This window comes from Vicugna pacos, chromosome 16, assembly GCF_048564905.1.
Source record: "Vicugna pacos chromosome 16, VicPac4, whole genome shotgun sequence".
NCBI classification, from domain to species: Eukaryota; Metazoa; Chordata; class Mammalia; order Artiodactyla; family Camelidae; genus Vicugna; species Vicugna pacos.
The window spans coordinates 36620450-36637311 of NC_133002.1; the positions used below are offsets into that span (position 1 = coordinate 36620450).

The window sequence follows — 16862 nt, forward strand, 5'->3', positions numbered from 1 at the left end:
ACAAAATGACTTAGGTGGCTGAAGGGTGAATGTTTCAGCCAGGTGAGTGTCAAGAAAGTGGTAAGAAAGGATCTGCTGTATAGCACAGGGAACCATATTCAATTTCTTGTAATAAAATATATGGAAAAGAATCTGAAAAGAAAAAATATATATGTATGTATATGTATAACTGAATCACTTTGCTGTACACCTGAAACTAACATTGTAAATTAATTACACTTCAATTAAAAAAGATTTTTTTTAAAGCAGCAAGAATTCCAGGAGCGTTGCTCCTGTGTGAACTCAGAGCTGGCGGTTGAAACAGAAGCGAGGGCCTGAGCTCACGGCCACAAATGGCCAGGGAGGAAGAAGATGCCTCGGGACTCAGCCCAGGATGCTGGCATTGCCCTGTGTAAAGTGGGGCCGAAACCAAACAGGAAAATGTCTTTCTCTAGAGAGCGTCTCCTGAGGGCAGCACCACACCTGAGGCATCTCCACCCAAGGCTCCAAGCACAGCACCTTGAGTAGCTACTTATTAAATTCTTGATAAATTGAGAGCTTGGCTGGTTGGCCGACTCTGGGAGGCACTGAGGAGGTGAGAACTTGTGGAGGTCCCGAAGCCCTGTTGACTGACTTCTCTCCTCCAACGTCCTCAGCCTCTCTTCCATGTTGTCCCACCTCAGCTAGAAGCCAGAAGATGCAGTCAAAGATCGCTGCTCTCTAGATGGACAGCGCAAATGGGGAACGTGAGTCTAGCACCTATCAGCTGGGTCTCAGCCTCAGCTGGTGGGGCCACTCCCTCCCTTCTCCTTGGGTTCCCCACTGCCGGCCGGCATCTACTCAGTGGCCCCCTTGCCCTACCCCAGCCCCAGTCGTCAGGTTGTCATTCACATCTCCTCCTAGTCAGTCTTTCTCTCTTTGATCCCATCTGGGCAGGCAGGGACATGTCACCAACGAAAGCCTGGCGTTAGCAAATGTACACACACACACACACACACACACACACACACACACACCCTTTTCCCTGTCTCTGAGCCATCGTCTGGCCCTCTGCCTCTGGCCTGGCTCTTCCTCTCCGGGGTGCTGAGTGCAGCCTCTGCCTCTGATGGGAGAGAGCGGGGCATTTTGCCCAGCTGCGTCTGTGGCACTGGCCTCCCTCAGGGGCTTGGAGAAGCTCCACCCATAAGGAAGGACCATCCAGAGAGACGCGAAACCAGCAGCCTGACCTCATGATGCCCGAAGCACCTGGCAAAGAGGGTACCAGTTCTGTCGTCCTGGACCCAACCCAGTTCTCTCTTCTATGATCCACACCTTCCCTGGCTCTCTTCCAGGCCGACAAGATCTGCCCCAATTGGGGAAGGATAAATGTGGTCTAGTCAGTAGGGGTTGGCAGGAGACGGAGGTCCCCCAGGACCTCGGTCAAGTCATGCCCTTGCTCTGTGCCTCCGTTTCCCCCTTGAGAAATTCTGCCCATGCTTCCAGGGTTAGGAAAGTCCCTGAGCTCACTGGGGAAGAAACCTGCCATCATGTGTGTTCCCTTGCAGCCAGGAGCCGCCCGCCCTGCCCCACCCCACCCCAGGAGGCCTTGCTAGCTGGTGACGCCCAGCCAGCAAGGCAGGGTCCTGGAAGATGAAAGCTCAGAGAAGCCAGAGCAGGAATAATAATGATAATCATCAGCTGTGGCGTCTCAACCATCCAGGAATGCGGGGCCCCACGCCCTGCGTGCCCCACACCCCAGGACACTCCGAGCTCTCCTCTCCCGTCGTTTTATTGAAACGATCCCACACTCAGCCATTCCCAGCCCAACCCATCTGGGTTCCCAAGGACTGCAGTCCAGCCACCGGCTCATCCATCACCCAGGTTCCATGGGAAGATTGAGCTTGACAAGACCCAAGCCAGCAGCAGGGGAGGACACCTGGCTCCTTGGAACCTGGGCTCCAGGTTTCCCCGAGAAACCTGCCTGCCCCTGGCCTGAAGCGCTTTCCCACAGACCCATCTGTCTGGTCAGTGTGACGTCCAGGTGCTCTGCCTGTATCAATACCAATCTGAATTCAAGTCCTGGCTGGACCACAAATTAACTCGCCATAGGACTCTGGGCAAACTTTGTTTGGTTTTTAACTTCTTTGAGTTCCCTGCCTCACCTGCCCCTACACTTTCCGAGGTTCCCCCTTGCTTACTGAAGATAAACCCTGAATCTCGTGGTCCAGCATGTGGCTGATGAAAGGCTGGTTCAAATGCATTTTTCCGACCCCACTCTTCTTTACCCTCTAGGTGCCATGCGAACGTGACTACTCGTTGTTGGTCATACGTACCCCAGGCTTTTCCATCCTGCGGCTTCCATCCTCCTTTGGGAGTGTCATTTCCTCCATTTCTATCTGGCCAGGCCTTCCTAGCCTTTGAGATCCAGGCCAGGGGTCTTTGCCTCCAGGACTGTGCCTCTCTTCCCACCTTGGAACGCTGGCTCCTCTGTCTGAACCTCTCAAGCCCCTGGGTCCACCCTGTACTGTGGTTGTGTGCACCTTAATTGTCCACGGGATTAGCAGTGTGCTGAGGTCCCCACCTTTGTGTCCGCCTAGTACAGCTCCCTGCATCCATGACACATACTCCATAAAAACATTTTGGGCATAAATGATGGCAAATAATCATCTCCACCATTCCCACACAAATGTGCTTTGAAAAAATAAAAGTAATTTTTGTTATGCAGTAGAGTAGCTTTACAATGTTGTGTTAATTTCTGGTGTACAGCATAGTGATTCATTTACATGTATATATATATATATATTTCTTTTCATATTCTTTTTTATTATAGGCCATTACAAGGTATTGAATATAGTTCCCTGTGCTATACAGTAGGACCTTGTTGTTTATCTATTTTATATAGAGTTGTTTGTATCTGCAAATCTTGAACTCCCAATTTATCCCTCTCCACCCTGTTCCCACCTGGTAACTATAGGTTTGTTTTCTATGTCTGTGAGTCTGTCTCTGTTTTGTAAATAAGTTCACTTGTGACTTTTTTTTTTAGATTCCACATATAAGTGATATCATATGGTATTTTTCTTTCTTTTTCTGGCTTACTTCACTTAGTATGAGGATCTCCAGGTCCATCCATGTTGCTGCAGATGGCATTATTTTATTCTTTTTTTATGGCTGAGTAGTATTCCATCATACATATATACCACAACTCGTTTATTGAATCATCTGTCGATGGACATTTATGTTGTTCCCATGTCTGTCTTGGCTATTGTCAATAGTGCTGCTATGAACATTGGGGTGCATGTATCTTTTCAAATTAGAATTTCCTCTGGACATATGCCCAGGAGTGGGATAGCTGGATCACAGGGTAAGTCTATTTTCAATTTTTTAAGGAATTGCCAAACTGCTTCCATAACAGCTGCAAAAATAATTAATGTAAAATTTTATGCATGTGTGTTCTCTCCAGCTTCCTGGGTAGTGGGATGCAGGTACCCAAGTGTCCGGTGAAGGCATTAGCTCCCTGGCATTGGCTCCTAGGCTGACATGCAGGAGGCTTTCCTCAACCAGTACTCAGGTCCAGCCTGATCTTGGACTCTGCCTCGCAGGAGGTGAGCTCCTCCTTCCTCAGAGAATGGCAATCCCATCCCGTGGGAGCTTCAGTGTTTCTAAGCCCCAGCAGCCTCCATGCCCCATGGGACTCATACACCAGAAGGACCCCTGGATTCATGTGGTGGTAAGAGATGAGTGGTTGGATGTGTTTAGAAACCTCTCACCTGGATCCTTATGGGAACACCTTGAAACAGTGTTCACTGCTGCTGCCTATTAGTGTTGTTAATAATAGTAACAGTAACTTCTGCAGCACCTTGTATTTACTTAATGCTTTTCTCCAGGGAGCTCAGCTAATCTTTCCCTCATCTCCAGAGGAAAGAGAAGGGCTGAAGCGATGAAAGAAACGTGAGCCATTGCAGCCACACTTTGAATACAAGCATCCTTTGTTCTAAGAGGTAAATGTAATACACAGTGTTTCAGATGTGTGGAACTGATAAAGTAGGAAACCAGTTGGTGCTCTGGGACCCGAAACCTATGACTTAAGAATTTTCCCCCAAATCCAATCCTGTGTGACATGACAACTCCCATACTGAGAAGTTACATCCCATCAGTAATAACATTTGAGCATGTGCCTCTATATATGTTCAATTATTTACAAATTGTCTACACATCTCAAGACACAATATATACTTGGGCGAGGTTTGTTTATAACAATGGTGGGAAGTGTAACTCACATTTCAAATAGTCATCTTCATAATTACAAATTACACGCACGTACAAAAAAGTTTTGTGGCCATCATCATGTTAGACCTAATCAGATCGTCCCTGTTTTAACTGATGATGGGGCTGACAAAGAACTCGTGTGAGAAGTGCCAGCTTTGCTCTTTTCTAGTGGGCTGGTGCTTGCTGAATTAGGGTGATTTTTTTTTTTAATAATTCTTATTTTTTATTGAAGTGTACTTGATTTACAATGTTAGTTTCAGGTGTACAGCAAAGCAATTCAGTTATACATATACATACATATTTATGTATTTTCAGATTCTTTTCCATTACAGCTTATTACCAGAAATTGAATATAGTTCCCTGTGTTATACAGCAGGTCCTTGTTTTTATCTGTTTTATATATAGTAAATGTGTATCTGTTAATCCAAAACTCCTAATCTATCCCTCCCCTGACTATTCCCCCCTGGTAACCACAGTTTTGTTTTCTATGTCTGTGAATCTGTTTCTGGTTTGTAAATTAAATTTGTTTTGTTTTTGAAGATTCCACATGTAAGTGACATCATATGATATTTGTTTTTCTCTGTCTTATTTACTTCACTTAATATGATAATCTCTAGGTCCAACCATGTTGCTGCAAGTGGCATTATTTCATTCTTTTTTATGGCTGAGTCGTATTCCATTGTGCATATGTACCACAACTTCTTTATCCAGCCATCTGCTGATGGACGTTTAGCTTGTTTCCATGTCTTGGCTATTGTGAATAGCACTGTTGTAAACATCGGGCTGTGTGTGTCTTTTCCAATTATAGTTTTCTCCAGATATATGCCAGGAGTGTGGTAGCTGGATCATAAGGTAAGTCTATTTTTAGTTTTTTAATGAAACCTCCACACTGTCCTCCATAGTGGCTGCACCAATTTACATTCCCATGAATTAGGGTGATCTTTAACCTGTAATGTCTTTACAGGAATCTTTTTAACCCCCTTGTCCATTTTGTGAAGGTTAATTCAGTTCAAGTTAGATACTGTAATCCACAATGTCATTTAACCAGGCATTGTACAAACTGTGACCCTTTGCAATTTTCTAGCCATGAACTGGGGAGTGAAGGAGGCCTGTCAGCCCCTTTGTTTCCCCCAGCAGACCCCATATGTCACCCCGGGCCCATGGCTCAGCCTCCACGCTTCCTTGATTTAGTCTGAAGGGAGTCTTCTGCGACCCCACCTCATTTCCATCACTACTATTTCCTCTTTCCGACACCCTCTGGCTATCTCAGCCACCTCAAGCTCACCCTTTCTAAAGGCTTCTTTGTCAAGCCCACTTTGTTCCCCTGATTCCCTGTCTCTAATAAGGACACCACTAAATGCTCAGTTGCCCAGACTGGAAACCGTACAGTCAGCGCCCCCTCCCCAACTTGCCATCCTTCCAAATGAGCCCACTTTCTAAGGCCCCTCCCCGTGGTGTCTCTGGCCCTGACCATTCCTGGGCCACTTAACCCACTGGCCTCCCTGCAACTGTTCTCTCCCCTCTCGTGTCTCCTCCATGTTTCTGCCAGAGAATTCTTTCGAATACACAAGTCTGGTTTGCTCTCCCTGCTCCCTAGTCTTGCCATTTGCCTCATGGATAAAGTTCAAACTCTTGGCAGAGGATCCAAATCCTTCCAAATTGTTCTCGCCCAAGCCCCTTCCCCGCTCCCAATCCCCAGTCAACCACCTGGGAGCCGCCACCTTGAACACCATCCTCCCTCTTCTCGGCCTGCTGACCTGTGTTACTTAACTTTCAAAGTCCAGCGGCACCTTCCAAACACTGAAGGCAGAGGAAGTTACTCCAACTCCCTGCAGACTAGCACTTGGTACAAAATTCTCTTGTGTTGTGCTCAAGTGTGACTGATTAGCTGTTTGTATTCTCCTGAAGATGTTGGTTCCTGAACACTTATCTTATTTCTATCCCCTCCCGTCCTCTGCTCCCTCCTAGCCTGGTGTGGGGCAGTCTTCCTGTGAAGGGCTGTTCCATTGACATGAGGCGTTAGAAACTTCTTCCCACCCATCTCCTTCACTGCCCACTACTCCACCTCGGATGGTGAACACTTAAAAAGCAATACTAGGTACCAGGTCCTGTTCTAGAAGCCTTGGGTATTGTAACTCACGTAACCCGTATTACAACACCATGAGGTCTCCACTCCTGGCATCTCCATCTTACGGATGAGGAAACTGAAGCACAGAGAAGCTTCGTGTCAGTCCAGGGTCATGGAGCTCAGCAACCCAGATCCAGAGCTCTGATCGGTGCCATGCCACCTCAGCAGCCTTCTCTCTGCTCTCTTTCCTCCATGAGAGTGCCTGCTGTTTCCAAGGCCCGCTGAACACCCTCCCACCCTGCCCAGCGGTGGGGCCGAGTGGCTCTCTCCCCGAAGAGAGAATGACAGACACGACAGTCTCCCTCTGGTCACCCAAGCCCCACTCTCCTTAGGAGAGGCCCGCTGCCTGGCCACTCCGTTCCTGGGCCAAGACTCTTTGCGGGGATCTGAATCCTAGTCTCAGTGGGTCCAGATCACTTCTCTGGGAGGGTCTGCCTGAGCCATGCCGGGGATCCCACCCACAGCCCACCAGCCCCTCAGGCACCTGGAGGGCGTTCCCCACCTGTTCTACCTGATCAACTTCCGGCCATTAATAACGTCTCATCCTCCTTCTCTGGGGCTTTCTGTCTATTCTGCCTTGCTTCCCCACACTTCCTTCCTGTTCTTCTTTCTCTTTGCAACAAGCCTGGGTATTTTTAACCCGAAGTTTCCACTCACCTCTTACTGTCCGGTGGGGACAAGGCAGGGCTGCTGGCGGTGGTTTGCCAGCCTTGGAGGCTGGAGTTTGCAGCCTCACTGCTGGGCACAGCCTTTGCCCTCCCCCTTTACCATCTCTGTTCAACTCTCTCTTCTCTGCTTCTGGAGTAAATATCCTAAACTGGCCATTGCTTGAAGCTTTGGAAACTGTACGGGGCACGGAGGGAGCTGACCCTGCCGTGATGCTGAGAGACTGTATATGGAGCCAGGTGAGAATCAAGGAGCGCTGGAACCTCATCAGGCCACCAGGGTCACCTCTCAGTCCACCTGTGTGACCACGTGATGAGGCATCAGGGGAGCTGCTGGGCCGTGGTCTGCTCCATCTCTGCAGATTTGGAGACCCAGCTCCAGGAGGGGCTCCCACCCCCTCCCCACCCTCCTGTGACAGCAGTTGTAGGTCTCCGCAGCCAGGCATCCCTTCCTGCTTCGAGTTCCACCTTGGCCCCAGCCTGACCCCCCATCACTCCGTCCTCACCGGTCTCCAACCCCGCAGCGCGCAGGCTCCTCGGCCCCGCAGGTGCTTAACAGAGGAACTTTTGTTTGAAGCCCAGACCGACTGCTGAGGGAAGATAACTGGGCTTTTAGGGTTTCCTGGTTATTGTTGTTTGTTTTTAAGTTTGGTTTCTGCGCTCAGCTTTCTTTGAAAAGAGAACAGTGGCAACTAAGTGAGTTGATAGCCGAGATTTTTTTTTTAAGCAACTGACAGTGACTCACTGTGGGCGGCTGGGCCCGTGGCTAATGTTCTCAAGGTAATTGATAGTCGTAATGACCGCCCCGGGCACCGCCGTATCCTACTGCGCCCTCTGAGTCACCGCAGCGAGGATTAAATATATTCAGCATTGTTTTTATGCTGGCTGTGTGTTTTCAAAATTCTAATTCCTTAAAAAAAAAGGCACCCCCCCTTACTAAGTTTTATAGTAACTAACTGATTACTGATTGAAAACCAGGAAACTGATTTTCCCTGTGGTCTAGTGGGCCTTCAGGACTTGTGGACTAGACAGAATATCTAGTTCTCATCTCTGGCCTCCACCCTAGCCACACTTCGGCTTCAGTCTCTCCTAACTGTCCCCACCGATCCCCACTGTTCAGCTGCCCCAGGGTCCGGGTCAGTCAGGAGCAGTGATGCCTTCTGTCCCCACCATGAGCCAGGACTGCAACCCTGTCCTGTCTCCCTTCTTCTCTGGCAACCCTTTTGGAATCGGTCAGTCATTCAGTCTACAAACATTTACTGGGCATCCCCCATGAACAGAGTGCCGTGCTGGTGGGTACTGGAAACAGGCAGAAGAAAACGTGGGTGCTGCCTTCGGGGAGAAAACATTCTCCCACCACAAACACCCAGAGAGCTGCTTACAAGTCCGAAAGAACTCCATCTCAGAACCAAAGGGGTAAGGGGGATCCAGACAGGGTAGGCTTTATTAGAAAAGGCTTCCTGAAAGGGAGAGATTGGAGCCTCACTCTGATTCTCAGTAAGGCTATCCCAGCTGTGTGCCAAATAGGTGCACAGAGCTGGGGAGCCCTTCCTGGCCATGGGGCCCAGAACTCCCCCCCCCCACCTCTGCCAGGAAGCTGCCTTGTGAATCCTGGGCTGCCCCTTCCCCTCTGGGCCAAGGGGGCGATAAGGATGGGGGACCAGCCGCAGCAAGGAGGAAGTGGCCTGGCTTCCTGTTTGTTTGTGAATCTCAGAGCAGCCACGAACACCAGCTAAGCAGAGCAGCCCCAGCCTGAGCCAAGAGTCCCAGGGAGTCCACCAGCCAACCCAGCAAGCCCTCAACCGGCTGAGACTCCAGACTGAGGACCCATCCCGGTGCAGCCACACTTGGATGGCTAGCCTGGTAGCAGCCATACCAGCTTGGCAGGAACAGGGGGTGAAGTAACGACTTCCCCAAAGGAGTCAGAGTCACACGTTCATAATACGAAGCATCTGGGCAGCTCTAGGGGCTCAAGCAGTGCTATCCCCTCACCCCAAAGATGATTTCCTAGGACCCTGGGCGCAGTCCTTTTGCCCTGTGGGGAAATCTTGTGCAGAGATCCTTGGACCCTTTGAAAAATCAAGCAGCAAGCGTTGTGGTTTTGTCTGCAACAGCAAAATACATGAAAACCACCACCAAATCCTCCAAAAGCCGATTGGTGACAACAAAACATGATAGATCCACACCAGGGGAAACACTGTAGCCATTAAAAAGAAGGGGGCGGGTTTGTTTGTGCCACGGTGGTGAGATGTCCAAGGTATTTCAGTAAATGAAAATAGCAAGATACAGGAGAGTGGGATCCCTTTTCTGTAAACAACCAGGACAGCAGAGGACAGGTTCATGTGGGCTTGGAGAAGTATGCGCTCCTGAATGCATGGCTTTTTTTCCTGAAAGGCAATTAATAAACAAAAAATAAATAACAGTGGTTATTTTGGGAAGAGGAACTGTGGGAGAAAAGTGGTGGGAAGACACTCACTGTTCATTATGTATCTTCCTGTACTATTTGCATTTTTAAGTGATGTGTATATGATACTGATATATATATTTAAATATCACCTGTGGGCAATGGGTTATGGTCCATTCTGTTTTATCCTTTATACTTCTCTGTATCATTTAAAAGAAAAAGTATCAAACCAATAAATATTCTTTTTTAAGCCAATTTAAAGAACCAGGCAGTGTGCGTTTGCAAGAGGAAACTGGAGAGCTAGGATCACAAATACTTCAGGAAAGTCGATGGGAGAAGATGGGGAAAGTGCTTTGCTCTAAGGTCTGTGCACGTCAGTCACAGTGGGGCCCATTTGACCTCCGCTTTGTGGATTCCTCATGGCAAACATTTGCATGGTCTCTGGCTTCCTTTCTACCATGCCCTTTCCCTGTTTCTTCCCCCATTTCATGGCCTCATCATTTAACTTTTGACCTGAACCAAACAATAAGAAACAGAAATCTGAAGGGAGAAGACATACAATATGACTTCAATAGACACGACCTGATCACCTGCCATTTGGACTGAGTCGTATTCGCCTCTTTATAAAGGACCTGTGTCTGATTCATCTTCCAATCCCCTGAAGCTTCTAGTCCACGACTGCACACAGTAGGTACTCAATAATCATTGTTAGATGAATGAATGGACCAACCCAACTTGTGTATGTGACACTTGCCCTTTTCAGATGTGCTCACTCATACAGCATCTACAAGGTGAAAGGTCAAACCACCCCCAAGTCCAGCAGATTTGATATTGCTTCTCCTCATGAGTGTTTGGGAAAGTGAAAGGAAACTCCTGGGGCCTCCAAAGGAGAATCTGATGTCCCCCACCCATGTCTCCCAATTCATCAACAACTGGGTGGGCTCCCCAAACTGACCTCAGGCTGCCAAAGCCTGAGTATCCAGCACCCTGAGAGCCTCCCTGGTTTCAGAAAGAGTTAAAGCTGCGCTAGTGGCCATCTCCCACCTGGCAGAGAGAGGGGTAGCACCAGTTTGGCTGGTGGTTGGGGCAGGACACTTGGTATATTTACAAGCACAGGTGCCCAGGAGGTTCTGTATCAGGAAGTCGTCTGCAGAGGGTCACCTCGATCTATTTGCTTAGCCTCAGAGCTGGTGCTAACGTCCTCCTAGTCCCTTCCCTGGGATCTTTTTCTGAACATCCTGTACTTAACGCAGCCTGGCACCCGCGGCAGCAGGCAGGCTGCTGCCATCTGGTGGAGAAGAGAGGCTACAGCCTCGCCGGGCTGGGCCTGAAACAGCCTTGCGAGATGAAAGGAACCTTTGAGAATAGCTTCCAGGTCAGGGGATTTCACACTTCCGTAGCTGTGGAGCCCTTTCTTTGAATGACAGCAGTGACTGAGGCCTTCCTGTAAGACTGCTAAACTCAACACTGCTCTGGCTGTAGCAGGGGAATGAGCCCCGCAGGACCTGCTCAACATTCCTCCGAGCTAGGCTGGCAAACCACTGGGAGGTTTACCCCTCATTGTAAGGATGGGGAACTAGAGACCTGGAACTATGAAGGGACTTGCACAAATTCTTTGTACAGAACGCACTTTGGAATTTGCCCAGCCAGTCTGTACCCCCACCCTCAAAAGAGGCAGGAACACAGCTTCCTGAATGCTAAATCAAGTCATGTGTCCCAAGACATCTGGGGTCCTGGGAGGAGGAGCCCAGGACTCAACTCCTCCTACAACTTCTTGTTTGAATCAACCAGGGTCAGACCTATGATGGTCCCTAGCTCCCTTCTCAATAGCTGGCATGGAATCAGGGGCATAAAGATGCCCGCTGCTATCTCAGGATTCCAAAGAAGTTTCCTGGACTCTGACGTTTAGGGAGAGGCAGGCAGCCCCTTAGAAAACAAATAGGGACAGGCACAGAGTATTTTGAGCACCCACTGTGTGCTGAGCCCTGCCAAATGCCTTCACATCTCTCATCTCCACAACTCCTTAACACTGCAAGGTGGATATTCACGTCTTTGGTTTCGATAAGAAAAAAGGGACGCTAGAAGTTGTTAAGTGATTTGCCCAAGGTCTCCCAAGCTAGTAAGTGGCAGCGTCAGAATCCAAACACAAACGTTCTAATTCTAGAACCCATGCTCTTTCTACAAACTTAGTTGCCTTCTGGAGGGAGAAGTCTGGGAAGTCCAGGCCAGCTCGGAGTTTCACAGAGTCAGCAAAGATTGCTGCAGTTCCCTGGCGTGAAGGGCCTTACGGAGCAGACATTGTCTCTGACTCCCACCTGCTATGGTCTAGCTGGGGATGGACGTGCGCTCATGAGAGGAATGAAGACCCCACACGCACTCGCCCACCTCTGAGTGCAAAGGATTTCCAGGGCAGGCAGCCCTCCGGAAGCTGAGAGACGGGGTGGAAACAGCACTAGACAGTGGGGACACCTGGATTCCAGCCTTGGCCTTGCCGCCTGCACCCTTTGGGACGTTGGACAAGTCTCCTCCCCTTCCTCCTCCAAATGAAGGGGTGGGTCCCGAGGATCTGAAAGCCTCCTGCTCAGTCCTGTGCTGCTGAGAGTCCAGTGCGGGTGGAGTTAGACAGGAAAGGAGGAAGTGAGTGCGGCAGGGGGGTTATGGACATGGGAGGGGGAGACGGCATTTCACTCTAGGGGGCTGGCGGAGGCAAGCAAGGGAAAGGAGAGGTCACTCGTCAGAGACGGCCGGGCTCACCTGCTGCTGAGCACCTGGAGCAGATTAGGTTTGGCACAATCCACAAGGAGGAGCATCTGTGCGCTCCCTTGGGGTCTCTGGTTGTTTGGGACAGACATGCTCTTAACCAAGAGACTCCTCTACCCAGAGGCTTAAGGTCCCAGAGGCTCCTGTTTCTGGGAGTCCTTGATGCAATGGGCTCCCTTCCTTGGTGGCGGCCTCCCCTGGCTTGGGAAGGACCGTCCAGCAGCAAACCCTTCCTGGAGGACAGTGGGGTGGAAAAGAAGAGGTTTTACCCCAGACCTGGAGATCCTCAGCCCTCTAGGGGGCCACTGGGTTCTTCCTTCCTGATTCCCATCCATCTGCTACCCGGGTTCCCACCTTCTGCCTGGTTCAGAACCACGTGCAGCCACAGAGAACAGACGGTGTCGGCCGCAGGGTGATTTTGTTTCTCAGTTCACTACAGCCTCAGACACAGATACACCCAAGGACTCAGGTGACATTTACACTGTATCTGACTTAAAGCCCTCAGCCCTCCTTGGTGCTGGAGACTTCCAAATCCCAGGGTTCTTCCTTTCTCCGAGGCTACCTAATCCCCTTAAGTCAGAGGTCAGCAGGCGTTTCCTATAAAGGGACAGAGAGCAAATACTCCAGGGTTTGCAGGCCGTGTGATCTTGGTTGCAGCTGTTATCTCTGCTGGTGTCACGCAAATGCTCACAGCTCTTGTCCAGCAGAATTTGACTCGCCGACACTGAAGGTTGACTTCTGTATGGTTTTCATGGGTCACAAAATAGTATTCTTTTGATTTTTTCCCAGCCATTTAAAAGTGTGAAAAGCACCGTTGGCTCGTGAGCTGTGCACAACCCAGAAGCGAGCTGCACGTGGTCCGAAGCCACAGTTTGCAACCCAAGTGCTTGCAGCTCGTTCAGCCAAACTTAGAGCATTGATGAAAGGCTTTTCTGGCTAATCCAGGTGGTCTGTCCTATCTTCCCAGGATGACAACAGCTTTAAGCTCCTCCAAAGTAGCCTTGCCCTTTCAGCTTCACTTTCTCTTCTGAAGTAGCTTGAGTGGAGGTTGCTGGAAAGATACCCTCCTCCCTCTCCACCCAGCGTCCTGGGCAAAGGCATTCTCTTTCAACTATAAACTGGTTTCCCCAGGCCAGAACATTTCCATTCATTCTCTTTTCCAGCCATGTGCAACTGGCCTTGCCAAAGCATCCCAGCCTCTACCAGCTGGGGCAGGCCTTTTCACTCCCTTTTTTGTTCAGTTCTCAACCCCTGTGTTGCCAGAGTTCCAGAGCTAACGCCTTTTTAATAAAGGGAGACCTTATGCACCAGGGAAGTTGGGAAGAGGTGAGCCACAGGCGAATTCCTGGAGACGAGGGATTTTAAGCTGGGCTTGAGACAGAGGGGGACAGGGATTGAGTGAGTGAGGGAGGAGAGGTGTTCCAGATGGAGGAGGAGAGGGTGAGCTGTGGGCAGGCAGTAGCGAGGGGAGAGTCTGCACGTGGCAGCCACAGGAAGCGGGAGGGTGATGAGACTGGGGAGTGGCTCAGGGTGGGACGTTAGCCGATGGGTTGGGCTGGACCCTGATTCACAATAGCTTGAGGCAACTTAACATAATGGTGTGGGAGAACTCAAGGGCCTGGACTTCCAGCCCTCACGTCTAACCTCAGTCCTGTGTCTCTATTCCTTCATCTGTTCACCTGACAGACATTCAGTAACTCCCACCAAGAGCCAGGCAGGTTTGACTCGGGGAAAAGCTTAGGGGGTGGTTGGGGAAGGAAGAAGGGAGAACATTGAATCACATCAAGATCCTGCCCTCCATACGTGTAGGGTAGGAGGGAGAACACACACACACACACACTGCAACCCAAGAGAGCGCTAAGTGCCTCTTGGGAACGTGGATCAAGAGTTCAGGCAAGGGAGAGGTAATGGATGGGGGAGGCGGGCATCAGCGGAAGTTTCGTGTTAGACAAAGAGTCTCAGCTAGCACTCAAAGGATGGGGGACATCAGGACCTGGGAAATGTGGGGGAAGGTCTGTCTGGGATGAAGTGACACTGTGCGCACAGGGGCTGACGTGAAAGTATGGGGGACATGCAGACAAGAGCGAGGAACTTGGTTTGAAGTGTATTTCCAAAGGGGGGATGTTACTGGCATTACTTTGGGGGCAGTTTGTTGTAGAGTCTGTCCCACACAAAGTAGGTCTCATAGCATCCCTGCCACCTCCCCTCCCCAGCACCGAATGCCAGGAGCTGCTGCCCCTTTCCACCTGCATTTTCAAACACTCCCCACCCCACAGGAGCCACTAGGTAGGTTGGTGAAGGCAAAGTAGAGTTGGGTGGACTAGAAAGGTAGCAGGCGGAAGGCTTTGAATGCCGGGACGAGACATTTCCCCTTCTTTAAGCCAGGGAGGAGTGGCCTCTGAAGGTTTTTCAACAGGAAGAGGATGAGATCTGCTTTAGAAAAATGAAGTTTGGAGCGGTGTTCAGGATGGGCAGGAGGCCTAGGAAAGACAGGGAAATCAGTTGCAGCCTCCTGCGACCTTCTCACCCAGGTTACTTTCGGTCAGGGTGCGCTATTTTGCCCACAAGATTGGCGAATGGCAAAGATTGAGGGGAGGTCCTAACCGCACGTCCCCCTGCTGAGGCCGGACCAGCAATTAGAACAGCATTTGCTAAGCCAGGTATGAAGTTACCATTGTCTCTCGCTGTCCTTCAAATCGACCCGCCCGGGGATGACAGCACAGCTCCTCCCTCATCGGTCCACAGTGGCAGAACTTGTGTAAAACTAGCAGCAGTTTAAGGAAAATAGCAACCCTTCGAGGGTTTTTCTCTCCTCCTCCCCATCCAGGGCTCACTGCCTTCCTAGTCCGTGACCCTCGGAGCCTGAACAAGGGAGCTATTCAGCCTGACCAAAGGACAGAAGGACGAAGATACTCCCCGCTCAGCCCCCTCCCTGGCCAGGCCAGGCCAGGGCTTTTGATCGGGGCCCAGAGAATCCCGAGCTGATAAAGGCCCATTGTGGCAGCTTCTGGAGGAACCCGGAGGCCATCAGGGGACTCGGGCTAGTTAGCCAGTTAACAGCCCTTGAACATTTGTGAAGAGAATTACTTGGCGGAAGTCAAGGCAGAAGGAGGCCCCCCAGCTGCCCCTGGCACCGTCAGTGGCGGGGAGGCTACAGGCGAAACCAGCAGGAACCTGCCTGCCTGTGCTGAAGGGCTGACCCGAAGGCAGAGGGAACCCAGAAGCCGGAGAGAGACACCTGGGTAGGAAACCCAAGCTCCTGCCAAAGGCATGAAACACAACTGCGTTTTTATAAAGGGCCTGGGGAAGAGAGGAGCCTCCTGCTCCCGCCCCCCAAGGGTGTCCAAAGCAGTAAGCAGCAGGGAAGGAGGGAGGCCGAGGGGAAGCTGGTCTGGAAGCTGTTTAGGAATCAGGCTCTTTCTGCTGCAGCCGTCACACGCTCTGTGAGTCCAGGCACCGCACCATTACCAGGCCTCACTACTCTTACAGCAAGAAGCCCAAGCGGGAGGAGATACCTTGGGATGACCGACGCCAGGGAGGCGGCGGGGACGGGGGCTAGCTGGGAGGCCTGCCAAGCACCACAGAGAATGAGGTTTCGGTGAGAGGTCCAGCCGAGGGTCAGGCGCCCATTACACCCTGGTCTGAGTGCTCACCAGGGTGGGAAGGGACTAGATCCCTGCAGAGAGGCCCTGGGAGGAGAACAGGGTGCAGCACCGGGAGAACTCAGCCCCCAGCCCACCCCAAATGTGCGCATGCGTCCCCACCTTTCCCAGCTGACAGCTGGCCCTATCACTCTGGGGAAGGAAATGCAGAATCCAGGTCAGAGACCAGCCCGCGGAGTTCTCTTAAGAGACCGCTCTCCTTGGCCAGGTGGTGGGCCAGGTGGTGAGCCAGGGATTCACCTGAGAGCAGAGGTTAAAGCAGTCAACGTGAGTGCTCACCGCACGTTCTGTTTCATTCCTAAAAGGATTTGGGGTGGGTGATTTGCATGGATCATTGCTCAATTGTAGGTCCTCCCACCATTCAAAATGCATAAAGCTGGCCTCCCTTCAAATGCCAGGTCATTTCCTCATCAAAGCAAAGCAGAATAAGCAATTTAAGCCTACGACAGGAAGGGCACCCGAAGCCGGCTAATGATGTGGACGTCTAACCAGAGCGCGCGGAGGGCTCCGGCACACGTGTATTTGGTATCGATTGCTCACTCCTGTCTGCTTGGCGGGTGGGCCCACAACTCCCAGTGAGCAGTGGCACCAAAAGCCACAAGGGGGAAGCTGACGAACCCCCACCCACCTTCACCTCCTAAGACGTGCCATGTCACGACAAACCTCACCCGACACCACTGAGATTCATTTCAGGCTGGGGACGGGGCTAGAACACGGCACGAAGTGTTTTCTGAAAGCAAAGCATTTTCTGCCTTGCTGGAGATTCTGTCTTAGCTGGTGATACAAACACGTGCACACACAAAGTGCCAGACTCTTCTGGTCTAATCCCATGACTCCCACAAAACAAACCCGGAAGACTGAGCTGGAAGGTCTGGGTGTCATTTATTGACAGCGGTTTACACACAACTCTTTTCTTCTTGTGGTTGTTTCCTTCAAGGCACAGGCACAGAGCCCTCTAGGAGGGCAGTCTCTGAACGAGGGGGCCAGGAACGCAGGATGCGCATGTCCTTAGCAGGCAT

At 50.8% G+C, this 16862-nt stretch overlaps 1 long non-coding RNA gene across 1 annotated transcript; it reads left to right on the forward strand.

Annotated features, from left to right (window-relative positions):
• Positions 1-11635: 11635 nt before the first annotated feature.
• On the forward strand, positions 11636-13313 carry LOC140686307 (uncharacterized). The gene is made up of 2 exons (XR_012060029.1): positions 11636-12058; positions 12971-13313. It is a non-coding gene; the product is annotated as an uncharacterized lncRNA (long non-coding RNA).
• The last annotated feature ends 3549 nt before the right edge of the window (positions 13314-16862 follow it).